At 38.9% G+C, this 15,620-nt stretch overlaps 1 protein-coding gene across 4 annotated transcripts in view; it reads left to right on the forward strand.

Moving 5' to 3' along the window:
• Positions 1-15,620, forward strand: part of LOC149140384 (Transducin/WD40 repeat-like superfamily protein) — a 264,051-nt gene that overhangs the window by 202,486 nt on the left and 45,945 nt on the right. The window contains exon 14 of one of the 4 annotated variants that reach the window (XR_016264991.1): positions 4,154-4,319. The exons of the other annotated variants lie outside the window; for them this stretch is intronic. The gene's annotated coding sequence lies outside the window, so the exon portion shown is untranslated. The remainder of the gene's footprint in view (positions 1-4,153; positions 4,320-15,620) is intronic. 4 annotated transcript variants of the gene reach the window in all.

Genomic DNA, 15,620 nt, shown 5'->3' on the forward strand with positions numbered 1-15,620 from the left:
ACAACGCTTCATTTTCATTGCTGAGATGAAGCGTAAAGATACTTTTCTTTTGATACCCTTGGATTTGGATCGTCTCCCTTTCATCATTTCTACAGAGAATTGTTTCCCGTAACTGTCGACCCATGCTTGATGAGCTTCTAACCAACCCATCCCTATGACGAGGTTGTAAGTTCCTAGCACTGTGACATAAACTCTTAAGTTAGTCGAACATATCCTTAGATCAACTTTGCATTCCTCAACACAAGTCTACGAACTGAAGTTCTCCTGAAGCCATTTCCACCTGTTTTAAATCGTTTTGCTTGCAGGCTACCAACCCACATCTATTTAATGCATATGATGAAATGAAACTATCAGTCGTAGTAGTATCAAATAAGATTTTGAGTTTTATGCCATTAATAATACTTGAGGATTCCACTATAGTGGACTGATGTGCTTCTTGGTTATTGTTGACTACTGCATGGATTCTATGATTGCTTTGGGTATTTGATGATGGTTCTTTTCCTACACGATGCATTACATTTGACGAGGCTTTTGGACAATCATGTTGAAAGTGCGACCCTCCACATCCCCAACAATTATCTTGGGACGGTCCCCTTGAGTCAGATTGTGAGTTTCTAGACAAGGAATTTCGTTCTCTTGTGCTACTTCCTCTCGTGTTTTTTCCTCTATTAGAAGTTCCTCGAGATTTTCATGGACCTGTGTTTGATGATTCAACAACTATATTATTAACTGTCATGGGAGCTCTTGCTCCTACTCCTCTTGGGGTAAATCTATTATCATAAGGAGGTGGTCTCGAGCTACTTCCCTTGAAAAAGTTTCGGGGAGTCTTTCCTGGAAACGCTGGTTGTAGGGGTTATGTTGGCCTGACATCTCTTTTCATCCCCAAATGCTCCTCTGCATAACGACTACATTCAACTGCCTCGGCTACTGATGATGGTTTCCACATTCTAACCATGGCCCTCATTCGAGGATTTAATCCATATACGAAGCACTTAGCTTGACGTTCGTTAATATCTAGATAATGAATATATTTCACAAGCTCCATAAACCTTATCTCATATTCCTCCACTATTTTTGTTACCTTGGACTAGCGTATGAAAGGCCCCGTCTTGCTGCTCTTGAAAGTAAGGTGGCAAGTATTTAGCGCAAAATCCTTTTTTGAATAACTCCCAGGGAACATTATCCGCTGTATGGTGTAATTGTTTTTCCAGATTTCCCCACCAAATCAAGGCACTTTCCTTTAACTAAAAGATGACAATCTTCGTCTTGGAGGTAGAAGAGTACTCTCTTAGCACAAAACCTCTGTTCATTCCTCCTAGCCATGCTTCGACACGTTCTCCAACTTGTCCTCCTAAAAATTCTGGGAGTTCGATCTTTTCCAACTCCTTGGAAATATCTTCCTTCGGTTGTCTATAATCAAAACCCTTTGGGCTCCCGTTGGTTTCTTTCCTCAAGTTGAGGTTTCTCTTCCTTGGTATTAGCTATTGGCGACCCTTTTAATGTTGCCAAGATGGCTTCCAATGAGTGCATTATAACAGTTAACTTAGGTGTTGAAGCGGTTGGCGCTGATGATGGTCTTGGAGGTGGCAATGGCGATGATGACAGTGTTGGTGTTAGTAATGGCGATGCTACCAGAGGACGCCGTCATCGTTGATATGTATTTACCATGGCAACTTTTCTTGGACATATAATAAAATTATAAAAATTTGAGGTATAATTTAGATTTAATATATATAATTTCGTAAATTCAAGCTCACATACGGGTATAGTTTTTTTTGTTGCTATTTTTACCTACAGGTAAGTCTTATTGGTATCGAGGTCAAGGAGGGTGGCATTGCTATCTCCTTGTCCTAATGCATGGTGTTCTATTCTGATGTGTAATAATTCTTAGCAAAATGCATGGGTCTTCATAGACCATAGTATCACTTTGTAATATTTGCCTAGCATTTTCTAGTCCTAAATGCAGTTATGGACACACCCTTAAAACTCGGTAAAACAAGTGCAAATAATCAAATATTTATAATAGCCATATTTTTAATTAATTTTATCTTATCTTATCTTATCTTACAAAATATTTATTTTTGAATTTTCAAATCTCAAATGTTCCTAATTGTAATATCTATATATAAGTAATTATTTATTATTATTTTTTGTAGTAAAAAAAATTAAACGTTCTATTTGATAAACAAATGAATTTTCTCGATGTGCCACCATATCGAGGATTATTAGGTTTTATTCCTTTTTATAAGCTTAAACTTCGAAAAAAGACAATATAAAGCATATACATTGTTTTCAACATCAATTTCAATAAATCAATTATTAAAATATGAAAAATAATCTACACATTACATCTAAATCAAAACCCAAACTTACTAAAATATTATTAAAGAAACTTATGAAAAATAACATTATTTAGATATTGAAAACATACATTTTCTTAAAATCGTTTTACTATATATTTTCTATAAACCTATATGTGGGTTGAGAAATGATGAAGTATTGAAACTATAAAGCGAAGACACAAAATTCTTTCAGATTTCAAAAGGATCCGACTAATATTAGTATATAAGAAAAATTCTATTAAATTATTTCCATGAGGAACGAACACCATTGTCAACATCGACGAAATGGGATACTTCACAGAGACAAGAGATGTTCCCATGTTCACACCACACAACGACATGATGTATGTGGATGATGTATTAATATTCCTAAATGCAACTATAGGAAATGGAAGTCACTCTGGCCAGGGATAAAGAACGAATGATATGGTAGATTCCATAGAGCAGGGGCGATGAATAATGGTGATAAGTATCAACTTTATTCCAAAAGTAAATAGAATTGAAAAAATTATAAATGAAAGCAACGTGAACATAATAATGTAATCTAAATGGATTAAGATCGTTTGCCCAATCAAAGGTAAGCACATGGGTGGGGTCTTTGTCACCGTATATTTTTATCCACAATAATGATACCCTTGGGAAATATATATAAATATAGATTATACAATTACATGATTCAAACAGTTATATATATATATATATATATAGAATGTATATTGCAAATAGACTTTACGCAATATGCCATTTTAGGACATCATTTCCACAACAGGTGTTATACTTTATGTTACAGGCATATGTACATATGTATGGCAGATACATTATGATGTGAAATTTCTGGGTAGAAAATTTTAATCGTTAGTGAATATGTGGCAATGTGTAATACTTTAGTGAATATGTGGCAGACCCACGCATCACCCTATCGGGGTTCGGGATCCAGAGCATATGGTCTGAGGCTGACCATTCCAAGGTACTGATGACGGATGAGTATTAACCCGTTCCCACGCTAGATTGCTCTGCCACGATATAGTTTAAGATTCATTCCGAGGTATTTACATACATGCCATGGTATTGACAGGAAACATAGTGGATATACCACCCAGTTTACTTGAACTCAAACATTTCAATTTAAATTTTTGAAGTCGATAAAAAATTCTAATTACTTTCACCTGGGCGTGAGCGTTTATTTATCTATTTATTTCGTATCGAAACGTGATATCAAATTCTGGGCATGGTAATTTAATTACATTATATATATATATATATATATTTATTTTGTCATTCAATTTAATTCATAATATCTATTAAACTATAACTAACACAAAAAGGAACACATAAATAAAAAAATGCCAGTTGCCATCACTAAGTTGCCCTTAACCATCGGTAAATGTATACTAATGAGAGGACGAAGAATCTCAAAGCTATACCATGCATAAAGAAACATTTTGAAAATATACTCATTCTAAACCCTTGGGAAATTTCAAAATCCTACCACATGAATGACAATGTATTTTCCAACAGTCAACCCTAATTTAAAGGCTTTTTAGTAAAACTGTTAAAATTGGCAACTAGGGCCAAACTCCATGTGGGTCATCTTATTTATGCCCGCTGATATTCTTCTTGGATTCCTTTCGTCGAGAGATGTAGGATTGATCTAATGATTTGCTTGACAAATTGTCAAGGTCGGCTAGTAGCTAAATATGTGGCACACATGCTCAACATTTCATATAAATACAAGATAGGTTGAGGCATTATTCACTCATCTCATCTCTCACATTCTTCACTCTCCTTTGTTGATTGGGTTTACACACAAGGAGCAACTCACACGTGGGAAGAAGGAGGACGCAGAAGGACAAGGAAGGAGGACGCAGAAGGACGCAAAAGCTGCAGATGGTATCTTTGACCAACGTTGACCAGCATGGACTTTCTAGGGCTGCGGTTTTGGTGTGGCTGTCTCTCCTAGGCAGGCTGGAAATTCTGGTACGCAAACTGAGGCATTCTGACCTCAGGTTTGACTAGCGTTGATTGCCATAATTGTTGCCAGCTGGTTGACTTCAGTTGACTGCATTTGACTAAATTTTTCGAATTGTTTTTGGGCTGCCTCTTCTTGCTGTTGGAGGCCGAGTTGACTGGGATATTGACCAAGAAAATTGGAGGTCAATTCTATCTTGTTTGACCAGCTTTGACTTTGTTGGTTAGGGTTTGCTGCTGCTGTCATAAAATTACAGATTTATGTATTTGTACTATTTCTCTCTTTGTTGAACTATTGAAGATTATAGAAGAATTGATCAAAGGGTTTCCCTACATTGGAGTTTGTCCTTGGCTAACCGCCACATTTGGTGTCTCTTGTCTTGGCTTGTTTTTTGTCGATCTATTAATGTTCTATCAGCATTTTACTTTATGTTAATGTGATTGCTAAACAATGGCTAATAAGAAGAATTTGAAGTAAATTGCTCTAAGCATAGAACATACCATAAATTAACAAAAACAGAGCTCACCAACAAACTTATAAAGACGGCCTTATCTAAGTACGTCTTCCTAGGGTGCATAGACACTGCTTATAAACATGTAGTATAGACAACAACACCGATAAGATTTGAATCCATGTTTCGGTAAGAAGTGACCAGTCAATATCGGTGGGGAATAAAATAACTCTTTGTCACCTTTATTCGATGCTCTGTCCATGCCTTCTTACAATTATTAAAGCAAAATCAGAGATTCAACGAAATTTTCGACGAAGCCGATGAGATAGACAAGGATTAATAAAGGGCTCGATGATCATAATTAATGTGTTAATTTCTTTACATGGATAAAGTTTAAATACACAATACAATCCTTACACTATTTTACAAGGTTTGGGAGTTAAACTGCCTCTAGTACCAAAATGAAATGACCTATCCAGAATAAATTCCCTAAATCCTACCAAATTTTAGCAGTTGTAACTCAAATAGGAATTTATCAATATAATTCACTCATACATACCTGCTTTTTGAATTTGATGTCGATCCCATGTTGTCCTTGCTCCAATTTCGCTCTTGTTACAAAATGACTGAAACCTCCCTACCAAACTGGGCACAATCTTTGGTATTCAGTTCCAAAATACTTCGCAATTGAAGTACTCTGGCCCCCGTTTCCAAAAGTTTCAAGAACAATTGCTCATGTCTCCAATTCTCAATTCCAATCTCTCAGCTCAACATTTCAATCTTTAGTTCATAATTTCCCTCTCTTTGTTCTCTCCCTCGATCTCTTTGTGTACATGGATAAATAAGTCTTCTTAGGCAGTCATCGTCTCATCCACCGCCCTCCCTAGATTTTTATTTGCTTAGTCATATATTTACGTGTAACCTCCAAGTGATTATTCGTATATGTGATTATATATTTAGAAGGTGGTTGTTATGTTAAATATATAACTTTAACTTTTAAATTTTTAATTATATTATTTAAATACAATGAATAGTTATACCTAGGTATATTATCAAGTGTTTGTTACATTAAATAATTATTTTTAACTTTTAACATTTTAATTATAATATTTAAATTAAAATGAATATTTATACATATTTACATTAAAAAGATTGGAAGTGTAAATTTTATTTAATAACTTTATAACTACAAAAACCTTTTAATATGTATCTTTCGAGAGTCGAATTTTAGGCAATATTTCCCTTCTTAATAATTTTAGGTACTTAGTCTCTTTATCCTTCATGTAAACATCTTTCATAATTATTTAATAAGTATACTAGCATAAGACATGCGATGTATGCATATGTAGCTATCATATGCATATATCGTATGTTTTCTAATTCCTTTTTGCTTATAAATCCAAAATGGGTCATTACAGAAGCGGACCCTATTACGTTGTTTCAACTTCTTAGGGAGTGACAAGTCTATGGTACATTCGTCAAAATGGCAGGTCTCATGTGAAATAATAGTGGAACGAAGTGGGGTAGCAGGGGAAGGCTCCAGGCAAACATGCCATGGTACAACGGTAACTATAATGAGGGAGGGAGGCCCACACATGGGTGTATAGATGTAGGAGGGAGTAATCGTGGTACATGAGTTACCCCGACCTTTGCTTTTCCACTCTTCTTCATATGCCTTTTGCCTTTTATTGATTTTTTTTTTTTTTTAATTGTTCAGGGCTCCAGGGAATGAGAGCATGATGTGAATGATATAGCAGTGAATACCCCCTTAAAGTTGGGCAGTTTATTGCCCATCAGGGGTTGGGACAATTATGGGTTCCTTAATGATGCAGGGGGTTCACATAGGGGCCCTAGGAACCAGGGTGATGGCCATGATAACGGGTAGAGTTCATGCTTGCCTTTTGCCCATGTGCTAAACTTTTATGTCCCGACCATTTTTTGCATTTTATGGTACATTTCTTGTTGTAAGTGGCCAAATTATGATTTTAACCTTCTTTTTAGCTGCATCAACCTTCGGGGCATAGTTCTAGGCCTAACCCAAAGTTTGGATAAGGGGAGGGGGAGGCTAACTCCTGTGGACCCAATGGACAACTGTGGACCCAAATGGGAAAAATGTGGAAAGGGTTTATAATGAGCAGAGGGGAGTGATGTATGTGATGTCGGGAAGCGGGACGACACAACCAAAAGCAGGGTTTCCCATGTAGTGCCACTCCTAAAGCTAGTAGCCAATAGAGGAGATCCCACAGGGTTAACCACCAAGTTGGACAAGGGGACATGAGTACAGACTAAGCCCATTCTTTCTGCCGAATCCCCCCACTAATCTATGCTTAGATGTGTCCATGCTAAGTAAGCAAAAAATACCCAACTACATAATGAAAGCCATACGTTTGGGGTTGGAAGGCCCACCTTCAAATAAATGATCATGACAAATGGGCGAGGGTGTATAGTGGTTGGTTCAGGTGGCAGAGATGATGACAATCGAGCTATCTAGTGGTTGCAAGGGGCTGTTGGTTGTCAACTGAAGACAATCTAGGTGAAAATATTTCTGCTATGGGTGTCACCCACAATTGGTGGTTAACATTTGGCTCCAACTGGGACATGATCTCTCAGTAGAGTGCACAAACTACTCGAACGGGGAGGTCATGAGAACACCAACAATCTCTTGGGACTGTAGACCTGTTACCTGCACATCAAAGACTAAACACACAAGGCAACATGTTTTTGCGATGTCTTGTGTTCGCCCATGCTTATGTTAGGCCATAAAAATCAATAGGAAATAAAATATTAAAGGCTAAATGCAATTCTAATTAAATGCAGCTACTCTAACATGATAAAAGAATATGATGTTAGTTCTAATGCGAAAAATCAGCATGCAATGCAACCTACTCTAACATGTACATTGTATGCTAAGTGTAATCATATAGCCAGTGCATCCAACGTATCATTAGATCAATATAAGAATTTTTTCCCATATGATTACTTATGCAACAAACCCAAAAGCCAACATAAACACACGGAGGATGATGCAGGTGAGGGGTGGGAAAATATGATATCCATATGATGTAGAAAGGAATCCTGGATGAGGGGAAGGATACCAATTTAGAGGTTCAGAGCCTTTCCTGTAAGCACAAAATGGAAGAATGAATGACCAAGCTCAAGAACTCCCTATCATGATCATTGTTCATAACTTCATGCTTTGTGGTCGCCTCAAGGTCATGATGGGAAGTAAAAGGGGACCTGGGACAAGGAAAAATACAACAAACAGATTGCTTGATATGATGCTCACATTGAAAACGGGTAACATTTGTGTGCTCACAATCTTGAGGGTATGATTGGGGAGAAGGTATACATTTAATGAGTGGCTCTTCCTCAACATTATACTCAGGAGCAAGAAATGGTTCATCAATATTGGTGATGATATTAGAAAGGTCAAAGCAAGGGCCATTAAGATCTTGGAGAGGGCAAGGAAAAGTAGAGCCCTTGTCAGGGTCATTGTTGGTATCATAAATTTGGCCCTCTACTTCCAACATATCCTCCTTCTCACTAGTGTGAATAAGTATGTCATTATGAGTAGTGCCCTGAAGAAAGGAAAGGCCAACCTCAACCTCATCTTCCTTGTCAATATCATAAATAGGATCATTGTCGAAATGATGGTTAATATTCCATTTTCCCTCATTTATGTAGAAGAAATCCATAATAGCCATATCTTTAACTCCTTTTCACTAATGAGAAGCCCCATTTCATGATGTGCATCCTTGTGGGCGTGAATGGGGCTTTCATCATACCACGCTCATTCCCAATTCCCAAATCTGCAACTTGAAGATCCTCCATGGGTTCTTCATTTTCTTGGTCATCACAATTTTCCTCAGAATCATTCCAATCATCCAATTCATTGACTTCTATGGGATGACTTTGTTGCAAATTGTAATATCTTTCGTTGACTAGTTCAATCAGGATATTGAAAGCACAAGCATGGTGAGCAAACTCAAAGAGATGGTTAGGATCCTTCTCATAAGCACATTGTATTAGGTAGAGCTCTTTGCTCTTCCTACTACAATACTCAAATATGAAATCCCTATCTTTGTGCTCAATTAAATACTCATAATACTCAGCAAAAAAATCCACACTTTCCTGCAATTTTTGGAAGTCTTCATTATTAAGTTTATTGCAAGGAAAACCAAGGACAATCTCTCTTTGACAATTAGCCATTTTTCATGATTTGCCATATGAGATCAAAATGGAGTTAATGCCTAGAGGCATTAACTTTGAAATTCAATGAAGAACTAGGGCTTGGTTCTTCCAGTAGAATCACCAAGAATGATATGTCGATAATGTCATAAGGGAGCAAGACACACGTCTCTTGTCCCCGTCAACGACACCAAAAATGTTATCACTCAATCTAGTAGGGGTCCTAGGAGGGGTTCCAAAAGGGGCAACTACTATACCAAGTGGCAACAATGGGACAAGGACCCACTGTCACCTCAGTCGATGTCCCCTGCTCTTTACTGACTTTGATTGATGGGAGGAGTCTTGGTACAAGGAAATCACTAGGAATGATGAATCAATGATAAGGTAGGTAGTGATTTCTAGGGCCCATTCACAGGAGAGACTCAAATGATAGGGTTTGCTTGCTTTAGAAGCAAGGTGTGGGGCTCTTGAAGAAAGCCTCAAAGGAGGCCTAGACCTAGGATTAGAGATATTTCTTGATAATGTATGTCTGAGTTCTAAGATTCCTAAGGGAAGAGGGTTTCTAGGTGGCCTTGTGAAATATGGAATGGATGTGGGACCACAAAGCAGCCGGAAGGGTACCTAAACAAGACCCAGGGTTTCGAATGAATCGTCAAACAAAAGATCTAGGTTAAGCAAGGGGAAATAGGGATCAATGATAAGCGAACTTCCTTTGAGTTTTTCTAGCATAAGAGATCCCTTAGAATGCCGCTAACCTAGAATAACCTAAATCCAAATGATTTTGGAGCTAGGGCTTGGTATATCTCACAAAACGATAGTAGGATTGATCTTAAATTTGGAGGGCATGTGGAGAACACCCCAACACAATTTCAAAGGGAGAATGGCAAGTAACTACCTATCCATGATGTGTTGCATGTGCCAGGCTTGGGGATGCATTTGATCTCTGTATCTGTGTTTCAGGACAAAGGGTACAATGTTTTCTTTGTTGAGAAATTTAGGGCATCAAGATTAGTTAATTTCTCTATTAATGATAATTGCTTGTGAATGCTTTTTACTTCAACGGATTAGGATCTTCTTTTGAGTTAGATTATTATAGTGTTCTTCATCAAACAACTACCAATGCATAAACAACAAAGAGACAAGAGACACATAATATAGGCTATCGGCCAGGGTTAAAACCTCTCCCACTCGAGAGGATAACCCAAACAAATTCTTCTTCTTATAGAGACTTCAATTGATGAATACCAAGACCATGACCCTTGGCCTATTTGCCTCTCCAAGACCAAGTCACAAAGCTTCCTTAACGAGTTCCTTTTTCCTTGAGTCTTGGTACAAGGAAATCACTAGGAATGATGAATCAATGATAAGGTAGGTAGTGATTTCTAGGGCCCATTCACAGGAGAGACTCAAATGATAGGGTTTGCTTGCTTTAGAAGCAAGGTGTGGGGCTCTTGACGAAAGCCTCAAAGGAGGCCTAGACCTAGGATTAGAGATATTTCTTGATAAGGTATGTCTGAGTTCTAAGATTCCTAAGGGAAGAGGGTTTCTAGGTGGCCTTGTGAAATATGGAATGGATGTGGGACCACAAAGCAGCCGGAAGGGTACCTAAACAAGACCCAGGGTTTCGAATGAATCGTCAAACAAAAGATCTAGGTTAAGCAAGGGGAAATAGGGATCAATGATAAGCGAACTTCCTTTGAGTTTTTCTAGCATAAGAGATCCCTTAGAATGCCGCTAACCTAGAATAACCTAAATCCAAATGATTTTGGAGCTAGGGCTTGGTATATCTCACAAAACGATAGTAGGATTGATCTTAAATTTGGAGGGCATGTGGAGAACACCCCAACACAATTTCAAAGGGAGAATGGCAAGTAACTACCTATCCATGATGTGTTGCATGTGCCAGGCTTGGGGATGCATTTGATCTCTGTATCTGTGTTTCAGGACAAAGGGTACAATGTTTTCTTTGTTGAGAAATTTAGGGCATCAAGATTAGTTAATTTCTCTATTAATGATAATTGCTTGTGAATGCTTTTTACTTCAACGGATTAGGATCTTCTTTTGAGTTAGATTATTATAGTGTTCTTCATCAAACAACTACCAATGCATAAACAACAAAGAGACAAGAGACACATAATATAGGCTATCGGCCAGGGCCAAAACCTCTCCCACTCGAGAGGATAACCCAAACAAATTCTTCTTCTTATAGAGACTTCAATTGATGAATACTAAGACCATGACCCTTGGCCTATTTGCCTCTCCAAGACCAAGTCACAAAGCTTCCTTAACGAGTTCCTTTTTCCTTGAGTCAATGATAGTCAAACATCTCAATTCTTCCTCCTTCTCGGTTACCTTTCATAGTTTCAGTTCCTAGGAGAAGACTTGGAACTTTTGGCCCTAATTTAGAAACCCTAGTTGCAATATTGTCTCTCAAACTTCTTCGTTTTGAGATGGAAACTATTTCTCCTTAACTCGGCTTGATTCTTCACTTGACTTTCTCCTTGGATTGACCTTCAATAGTGACTTCAATACCTCGGCTCCTACTGCAGCAGACAACACCTATACTTTGCACGTGTGGAGTGTACTCAACCCAAAACAAACCCAAAAACAATACTAAAGACTTCACTCTTCCTTTTCCTCTCTTCGCTGGTGATGAGGCTTCTTCCTAAGTGATCCTTGCACTTCTTGTTTCAGATTTGTCCTTGACCAAAAATCTGAGTTCCAAATGGAGGTTGAGCTGCCTATTTATAGTGGTTGCCCATGAAATGAGCCAACTTCTCTTTGCCCATTGGCCAACATGCCATTCGGTGTAGGTTTAATATTCCATCTTGAGGCCAACTTCTTGGAGGAGCTTGACATTGGTCTTGGAGGGCCTTTTATTTTTTTGTTGACTCATATACAAATGTAACATGCCCAAGAAGGGTCCTTCATACATGAAATTGAGTCAATTTGACTTTTATGACTTGATGACAAAAGCCTAAAGGCTCACAATGGGAACCTTAAATAAAATTCCTTGATCATGAAACCCATGGTTCAGGTATTACAAAAATAATTTTATTTTCTTCTTTACATCAATTACATAAAATCACAATTACATATGTCATAATGAAAACTGAACCTAGTTACACTTTTCAACACTCTTTAGAGGGGCTAGAGTGTTGTCACAACACAAAGATTGGAGGTCACCTATAGGAGTTGGGGTGAGAAGCGACCGATTATACAAGTTGCAGTTAGACATGCCCAAGGTAATATTTAGCAGTAGTTATCCGAGAGACTAGAGGGACCTATCGCATAGAAGGATGGGCCATATTCATCATGGAGTATTGAGATTGCTTTGTGAGACAGTGACAAGTATTCCGGAGGTGAGTAGAAAGCACAAGGATGTTTGTAGAGGATGTGTGTTGGGGAAGTTTTCCAAGGCATATTTTCTAAGGAGTGACAGTAGGATGCAGGATACCTTAGACCTTGTACACTTAGATATATGTGGACCAATGTCGATGAAATCTCTTAGGGGGTATGAGTACTTTTGTATTTTTATCAATAATTTCTCCAGGAAAACCTGGATGAGGATCTATTTCTTGAAGACCAAGGATGATGTATTCAGTGGTTTTTAGGAGTATAAGGCTCTAGTGTAGAATTCAAGGAGGATGGGCCATATTCATTGGAGCATTGAAATTGCTTCATGAGCTATAACATAGGAGGATGGGCCATATTCATCATGGAGCATTGAGATTGCTTCGTGAAACAGTGACAGGGGTTCTAGAGGTGAGCACAAAGCACGACGATGTTTGTAGAGGATGTGTCTTGGGAAAGTTTGCCAAGGCATATTTTCCAAGGCATATTTTCCAAGGAGTGACAGTAGAACACAGGGTACCTTAGACCTTGTACACTCAGATATATGTGGACCGATGTCGATGAAATTTCTTAGGGGGTACAAGTACTTTTGTATTTTTATCAACGATTTCTCCAGGAAAACCTGGATCTATTTCTTGAAGATCAAGGACGAGGTCTTCAGTCATTTTTAGGAGTATAAGGCTGTAGTGTAGAATTCGACAGGTGAAAAGATCCACAATCTTCGGTCAGATAATGGAGGAGAATATACTAGCAAGGAGTTCCAGGAGTTCTGTACCAAGGCAAGAATCAGGAGAGAGTTGACGGTCCCTTACAACCCACAACAAAATGGGGTTGATGCGAGGAAGAATTGATCGATTTCAGAGGCAGCGATAACTCTTGAGGAGGCTTTCACTGGGAAGAAGCAAGATGTCAGTCATTTTAGGATATTTCGCTGGCTAGCATACTGTCATGTTCTAGGAGAGACACGTTCAAAGTTGGATTAGATTGCGGAGCTAGGTTATTTCGTTCGGTCTAGCGAAACCTCAAAGGCATACGAGATCTTCATCCTAGGGGCCAAGGGGTTTATAAGCAAGGAGGATGTTAAGTTCATGGAGGACAAGGCATATAGAAGATCTAGAGAGTTTCCAACAAATACAGATTAGAGTGAGCAGCCAACAGAAGCACACAGAGTTGATCAGCGAAATCGTGGATAGTAGTAGAGCATGAGTACAGTGACCGGTACGAGCTCAGGTTTAGGTGCGAATGCTCCTAAGGCTTCACAGAGATGGAGTAATTGATGCAACAGATCAACGAGATGCATCAAAAGGAAATGTAGGTGGACATTCCTAACTCCACTGTTTGTAGGAGGAACTGTGAGGTTCAAGTTACACTTAAGGATGCTTAGGAGGTTTGTGGGAGCTCTTAGGATGGGCAGAAGAGAGTGGAGATAGCCAGAGGGGTACACTGGTTACATGGCATTGGTAAGTTAATTAGTGGATAATGAGCCTTCCAACTATCAAGAGGCCGCACAACAACAGATGTGGCAGGATATATAAGATCAAGCACGGTTCATATGGCAACATTGAGAAGTACAAAGCAAGATTCTTGGCCAAGGGGTTCTCTAAGAAGGAGGGGATAGATTATGAGGAGACATTTTCTCCTGTGGCCAGGTACACATCCATACAAGTCCTGATCTCATTAGCAACACATATGGGATGATAGATCCATCAAATGGATGTCAAGACAACATTCTTGAATGGTGAATTGGAGGAGGAGGTGTACATAGAACAATCAAAGGGCTTTGTAGCACACAGTAGAGAGACCCACGTGCATAGGTTGAAGAGATATTTGTATGGGCTTAAGCAGACTCCCAAGGCGTTGTATGAACACATCGACAAATGCTTGCATGGGCTTTGTGAAGAGTGAGGCAGACACCAATCTCTACTACTTGGTGGTTGGGGGAGATGTACTCATTCTTGTCCTATATGTGGACGACTTGTTCTTGACAAGTTCACTGGGGCTCATTGAAGAGTGCAAGTGGGACCTTGCAGTAGAGTTCAAGATGAAATACTTGGGGTTAATGCACTATTTTCTAGGCATGGAGGTATGGCAGCCAAATGGTGAGATCTTCCTTGGTTAAGGGAGATACTCTATCGAGATCCTGAGGAGATTCAATATGGAGGTTTGCAGAGCCATGTCTACACCCATGATCACTAACTGGAGGAAGATAGATGTGTCCAAGGAGAAGGACGTGGACCCCACCTTGTACAAGTAGTTGATAGGCTCTCTCATGGCTCTGGTCAACACCAAGCCAAACATATCATATGTTGTTAACTCTCTAAGTTAGTTCATGGTGGCGCTGAAGAGAGCGCATTGGATAGCTGCAAAACATGTGCTGAGGTATTTGCGTGGCACAATGGAGTATGGGATTAGATATGCTCAAGGTGATGGTGTCAAGTTGGTGGGCTATATTGATGCAGACTGCACAGGGAACACAATAGATCAAAAGAGCACTTCATGGTGTTGCTTCAACATGGGATTAGGAGTTGTCTCTTGGTACAACAGGAAGTAGAAGTCCATGGCATTGAGTTCAGCCGAGGCAAAGTACATAACAACAAGCATGGCTACATGCAAGGCCATTTGGCTTTGGACGCTGTTGGTAGCCTTGTTTGGTCAGAGGATGGAGACTACATTTATATACTGCAACAATCAAAGTTGCATTAGACTGTTAGAGAATCCAGTGTTTCACGACAGGTCCAAGCATATAGACATCAGATACTACTTCATCATGGATTACGTGCAGTGCAAGATAGTCCAACTACAATATATACCTACATTGACGAAGGCTTTTGGGAAGTGAGGTTCATCTTCTTCAGAGACAAGTTGGGTGTTATGTAGAACACCTTCCTCGCTAAGAGAGAGTGTTAGTTGGTGTAGCTCGAACATATGTTCTAGTCTCAGATGGTGTCTATGAGGCTAGGGATCACATTTTCTCCAATTCCCAAAATTGGTTTTGCGAGAAAAGGCCTTAATTAGATTTAATTACGCAGTAATTAAATTTCCGTATGTCTAACTTAGGGAAATAACCTTAATTAATCAGTATTAATTGGGGTAAATCGATTTTCCTATAGAGACTTTTGGAAAAGTCACTTGATGGAGTCAAGATGATCTTAGCCATTGATTGTGATTAGATCATGGATGTTCATTCGTCAATGAGCGATTATAAGAGGAAATGAATGGGTATTTGGAGAATGTAGAAAAAGATTTGGAATGAGAAAAATGGAGCAAAGGCAGCGCACGGACATTAGTAGCAAGCGTTTCAACAGAGACTACTGGA

The sequence above is a fragment of the Pinus tabuliformis genome, chromosome X (genome assembly GCF_031772625.1).
Source record: "Pinus tabuliformis cultivar Carrire ecotype Pingquan chromosome X, CPIR1, whole genome shotgun sequence".
Lineage (NCBI taxonomy): Eukaryota > Viridiplantae > Streptophyta > Pinopsida > Pinales > Pinaceae > Pinus > Pinus tabuliformis.